The sequence below is a fragment of the Salmo salar genome, chromosome 08 (genome assembly GCF_965601325.2).
Source record: "Salmo salar chromosome 08, fSalSal1, whole genome shotgun sequence".
NCBI lineage: Eukaryota > Metazoa > Chordata > Actinopteri > Salmoniformes > Salmonidae > Salmo > Salmo salar.
Window position 1 is genome coordinate 8908583 of NC_138298.1, and position 6127 is coordinate 8914709.

A 6127-nucleotide genomic window follows, 5' to 3' on the forward strand; every position below is an offset into this window, starting at 1 on the left:
AAGCCACAGTATGAGGTGTTATGGGAAAGATAGAGTAGCAGTGGTTTAGCCTAGAGCTGTAGATATACAGGGTTGAGCAAACTCGGTGTGAGATGTTGAATTTGAATGGGCACCATGTTGGCACCAAAGGTTGCAATAACTCAAAACAGAATGAATGTTAAAATGTTGTTCTTATGGGACATTTGAAGCTATCCTGAGGGATAGTTTGTCAAAGTCTTTATGCAGTATATTTGACTTTGATCAAAGGGGTTGGGTTAAATGCGGAAGACACATTTCAGTTGAATGCATTCAGTTGTACAACTGACTAGGTGTCCCCCTTTCCCTTTCCCATAATGAGAGTAATCAAACTTTTGTGTTGTCGTGAAAAGGAGGATTGACTATTGACAGACATATCATAGGGATTAAAACAAGGACTCGAGAAGAGTTGTGGTTAGGGTGCTCAAACTCCACTTTAACTTATGCCTTAAATTGTAGTACAAACCCTCTAGCTTGTCACTCGACACGGACCATGACAAGATAGCTCTTACCATGCCTTCAGCAATGTACTTCTTCCCTGTGATTTGTGTCTCCTAGCTAAAAAAAAATCTATTCAAATTTTATTTGTCAAATGCACCGAATGTCACAGGTGTAGACCTTACCGTGAAATGCCTACTTACAAGCCCCTAACCAACAATGCAGTTTTAGGAAAATAGAGTTAAAAATTCGAAAGGCACTCGCACATCTGAGCTATCTTTTTTTGCAGGTGCTTGGTAACAGTTGAATAATATGAGAAAAAAGAAGAAACCCACACACTGCTCTTGATAGTATCACCACTCTTTAATAATAAGCTTTACGTATCGGCCTGAAGGCCTTCATCAGAGGTGTAAAGACGAAGGCCTTGAGGCCGATATGTAAAGCTTATTAAAGAGCAGTGATGCCATCAATAGCAGTGTGCGGGTTTCTTCTTTTTTCTCAGGAAAATAGAGTTAAGAAAATATTTACTAAATAAACAGAATAAAACAACAATAATGAGGCTACATATAGGGGGTGCCGGTACCGAGTCAATATCTTGGGGTACAGGTTAGTCGAGGTAATGTGTACATGTAGGTAGGGGTAAAGTGACTATGCATAGATAATAAACAGCGAGTAGCAGCAGTGTAAAAACAAAGGGGGGGGGGGGGGGCGTCAATGCAAATAATCTGGGTGGCCATTTAATTCATTGTTCAGCAGTTTTATGGCTTGGGGGTAGAAGCTGGTAAGGAGCCTTTTGGAAATAGACTTGGTGCTCCGGTACCGCTTGCCGTGTGGTAGCAGACAGAACAGTATATGACTTGGGTGACTGAAGTCTTTGACAATTTTTTCGGCCTTCCTCTGACACCATATAGAATATAGGTCCTGGATGGCAGGAAGCTTGGCCCCAGTGATGTACTAGGCTTTCCAGACTAACCTCTGCATGACTAACCTCTGTGGTGCCTTACGGTCGGATGCTGAGCAGTTGTCATACCAGGCTGTGATGCAACTTGTCAGGATGCTCTCGATGGTACAGCTGTAGAAGGTTTTGAAGATCTGGGTACCCATGCCAAATCTTTTCAGTCTCCTGAGGGGGAAAAGGCATTGTCGTGCCCTCTTCATGACTTTCTTGGTGTGTTTGGACCATGATAGACTTCCAAGATGGTGTAGCAGTGGGATGTCTGTTTTGATTGTCTTGTCCCATCCCTTGTATATATCGTTTTTCATCGTATATATTTCGTATATATTTTTAATATTGTTAATCTCAATTTCTATCTACGGATTTTCCATCAATTTCCACATACTCTCCTGCAACCCGCCTCACCAAATGTGGTATGGATCTGCTATTTTTTATGCTTTAGAACCGGAACCCCCTTCAGAAGCTAGCCAGATAACTAGCTAGTAGTCAGTTAGCCACTGCTAGTGGTCATCACTGTTATTAACTCGGACATCTGCCAGCCTCAGCCCGATCAACTCCTGCCAGCCTGCACAGCGCAATATCAACCCAGAGCATATCAGACTGCTTTTCTCTACCACATCTCCGGATTCCTACCGCAAGCTCTGAACCGTTACTCTGGATCATCGCAGCTAGCTAGCTGCTATCCGAGTGGCTACTCCTGGCTAAGGTCTCTGTCCCGAAGCAGGCACCAGTTAGCCTGGCGCTAGCCATGGAGGTCAAGGGCAGGTCAGGAGCTCCCGGTGACCTGCATCCAATACATTCAGGAGTGGGATATCAAACAAGAAGTGGGTGTCCCTTACGGAATCAAGAACACTTCGGACATTTGTCCTAAGATCCACAACCCCAAGCCAAGGGCCGAGTCTCAACTAACAAACCCCTTCCGCAGTCTGTAGGGAGACCGGGCAGAGGAAGGAGACGGCAGGACTTAGAGAAACGATCCACAACAACCAGGATTGTAGTGTTTCCCTGTGATGGGGGAAAATCGGTCAGGAAATCGATCGACAGGTGTGACCATGGCCGTTGTGGAACGGGTAAGGGGTGTAGCTTACCTCTGGGCAGGTGCCTAGGAGCCTTACAATGAGCGCACACCGAGCAGAAGAAACATAAACCCTCACGTCCTTAGCCAAAGTGGGCCACCAGTACTTCCCAGTCAGACAGCGCACCATCCGACCGATGCCGGGACAACCAGAGGAGGGTGACGTGTGGGCCCAATAGCTCAACCGGTCATGAACAGCAGACGGGACGTACAGACGCCCAGCGGGACACTGGACGGGAGTGGGCTCTGCACGTAACGCCTGCTCAATGTCCGCATCCAGCTCCCACACTACCGGCGCCACCAGGCAGGAGGCGGGGAGTATGGGAGTGGGATCCATGGGCCGCTCCTCTGTGTCATACAGCTGGGACAGTGTGTATGCCTTCATGTTCTCGGAGCCTGGTCTGTAGGAAAGGGTGAACACAAAACGGGTGAAAAACATGGCCCACCTGGCCTGGCAAGGGTTCAGTCTCCTCGCTGCCCGAATGTACTCCAGATTGCGGTGGTCAGTCCAGATGAGAAAATGGTGTTTAGCCCCCACAAGCCAATGTCTCCACGCCTTCAAGGCCTTGATGACAGCCAACAGCTCCCTGTCCCCCACGTCATAGTTCCGCTCCGCCTGGCTGAGCTTCTTCGAGAAGAAGGCACAGGTGCGGAGCTTCGGTGGCGTACCCGAGCGCTGAGAGAGAACAGGTCCTATCCCAGCCTCGGACGCGTCCACCTCCACTATGAAAGCCAAAGAGGGATCCGAATGGGCCAGCACGGGAGCCGTGGTAAACAGAGCTCTCAGGTGACCAAAAGCCCTGTTCGCCTCAGCCGACCACGGCAAACGTACCGGGCCCCCCTTCAGCAGTGAGGTAATGGGAGCCGCTACCTGACCAAAACCCCGGATAAACCTCCGGTAGTAGTTGGAAAACCCTAAGAACCGCTGCACCTCCTTTACCGTGGTGGGAGTCGGCCAATTACGTATGGCTGAAATGCGGTCACTCTCCATCTCCACCGCTGAGGTGGAAATGCGATAACCTAGGAAGGAGACAGACTGCTGGAAGAACAGGCATTTCTCAGCCTTGACGTACAGGTCATGCTCCAACAGGCGACCAAGCACCCTGCGCACCAGGGACACATGCTCGGCACATGTAGCGGAGTATATTAGAATGTCATCAATATACACCACTTCACCCTGCCAGTGCAGGTCCCTGAGAATCTTGTCTACAAAGGCTTGGAACACTGATGACGCATTCATCAACCCATACGGCATGACGAGGTACTCATAGTGCCCTGAGGTGGTACTGAAAGCCGTCTTCTACTCGTCTCCCTCCCGGATACGCACCAGGTTGTAGGCGCTCCTGAGATCTAGTTTGGTGAAGAAGTGCGCCCCGTGCATTGACTCAATCGCTGTGGCTATGAGCGGTAGCGGGTAAGTATACCTCACAGTGATCTGTTTCAGACCTCGATAGTCAATACACGGGCGCAGACCTCCCTCCTTCTTCTACACAAAAAAGAAACTCAAGGAGGTGGGTGAAGTGGAGACAAAACAAATGGAAAATGAAAAGTAGATCGATAATGGCTAGAAGACCGGCAACGCCGAACGCCGCCCAAACAAGGAGAGGCATCGACTTCGGCGGAAGTCGTGACACTGTCAATCATCGCATTCTTTTCGGCAGACTCAAAAGCCTTTGCTTCTCAAATTACTGCCTCGCCTGGTTCACCAACTACTTCTCAGAGTTCAGTGTGTCAAATCGGAGGGCCTGTTGTCGGGACCTCCGGCAGTCTCTATGGGGTGCCACAGGGTTCAATTCTCGGGCCGACTGTTTTCTCTGTATATATCAATGATGTCGCTCTTGCTGTTGGTGATTATCTGATTCCCCTCTACGCAGACGACACCATTCTGTATACATCTGGCTCTTCTTTGGACACTTTGCTAACTAACCTCCAAACAAGCTTCAACGTCATACAACACCTCCAACTTCTCTTAAATGCTAGTAAAACTAAGCGCATGCTCTTCAACCGATTGCTGCCCACACCCTCCGGCTCGACTAGAATCACTACTCAGGACGGTTCTGACCTAGAATATGTGGACAACTTCAAATACCTAGGTGTCTGGTTGCACTGTAAACTCTCCTTCCAGACTCACATTAAGCATCTCCAATCCAAAATTAAACCTAGAAATCGGCTTCCTATTTCGCAACAAAGCCTCTCATGCCGCCAAACATACTCTCGTAAAACTGACTATCCTACCGGTGCTTGAATTCGGCGATGTCATTTACAAAATAGCCTCCAACACTCTACTCAGCAAATTGGATGTAGTCTATCACAGTGCCATCCGTTTTATCACCAAAGCCCCATATACTACCCACCACTGCGACCTGTGTGCTCTCGTTGGCTGGCCCTCACTACGTATCCATTGCCAAACCCACTGGCTCCAAGTCATCTATAAGTCTTTGCTAGGTAAAGCCCCACCTTTTCTCAGCTCACTGGTCACCATAGCAACACCCACCCATAGCATGCGCTCCAGCAGGTATATTGCACTGGTCATCCCCAAAGCCAACATTTCCTTTGGCCACCTTTCCTTCCAGTTCTCTGCTGCCAATGACTGGAACGAATTGCAAAAATCTCTTAAGCTGGAGTCTTATATCTCCCTCTGTAACGTTAAGCATCAGCTGTCAGAGCAGGTTACCGATCGCTGCAGCTGTACACAGCCAATCTGTAAATAGCACACCCAACTACCTCATCCCCATATTATTACTTACCGTCTTGCTCTTTTCCACCCCAGTATCTCTACTTGCACATCTATCACTCCATTATTAATGCTAAATTGTAATTACTTTCACCTCTTTGGCCTATTTGTTGCCTACCTCCCTGCTCTTCTACATTTGCACACACTGTACATAGATTTCTCAATTTTTATTTTCTTTTGTGTTATTGACTGTACGTTTGTTTATGTGTAACTCTGTGTTGTTGTTTTTGTCGCACTGCTTTGCTTTATCTTGGCCAGGTCGCAGTCTCAAATGGCCTAACTGGTTAAATAAAGGTGAAATATATATATATATATATATATATTTTTTTTAATGATAGTTTGATGGTGATGTGGACACCAAGGAACTTGAAACTGTCGACACGCTCCACTACAGCCCCGTTGATGGGAATGTGTTGTGTTCGGCCCTCCTTTTCCTGTAGTCCACGATCATCTCCTTGTCTTGCTTGAGGTTGTTCTCCTGGCACCACACTGCCAGGTCTCTGACCTCCTCCCTATAGGCTGTCTCATCATTGTCTGTGATCAGGCCTACCACCGTTGTGTCATCAGCAAACGTAATGAAGGTGTTGGAGTCGTGCTTGGCCATGCAGTCGTGGGTGAACAGGGAGGACAGGAGAGCAGTAAGCACGCATCCCTGAGGGGCCCCCGTGTTGAGGATCAGCGTGGCAGATGTGTTGTTGCCTACCCTTACCACCATGGGGAGGCCTGTTAGGAAGTCCAGAATCCAGTTGCAGAGGGAGGTGTTTCGTCCCATGGTCCTTAGCTTTGTGGGCACTATGGTGTTGAATGCTGTGCTGTAGTCAATGAACAGCATTCTCACATAGGTGTTCCTTTTGTCCAGGTGAGAAATTATAGTGTGGAGAGCGATTGAGATTACGTCATCTGTGGATCT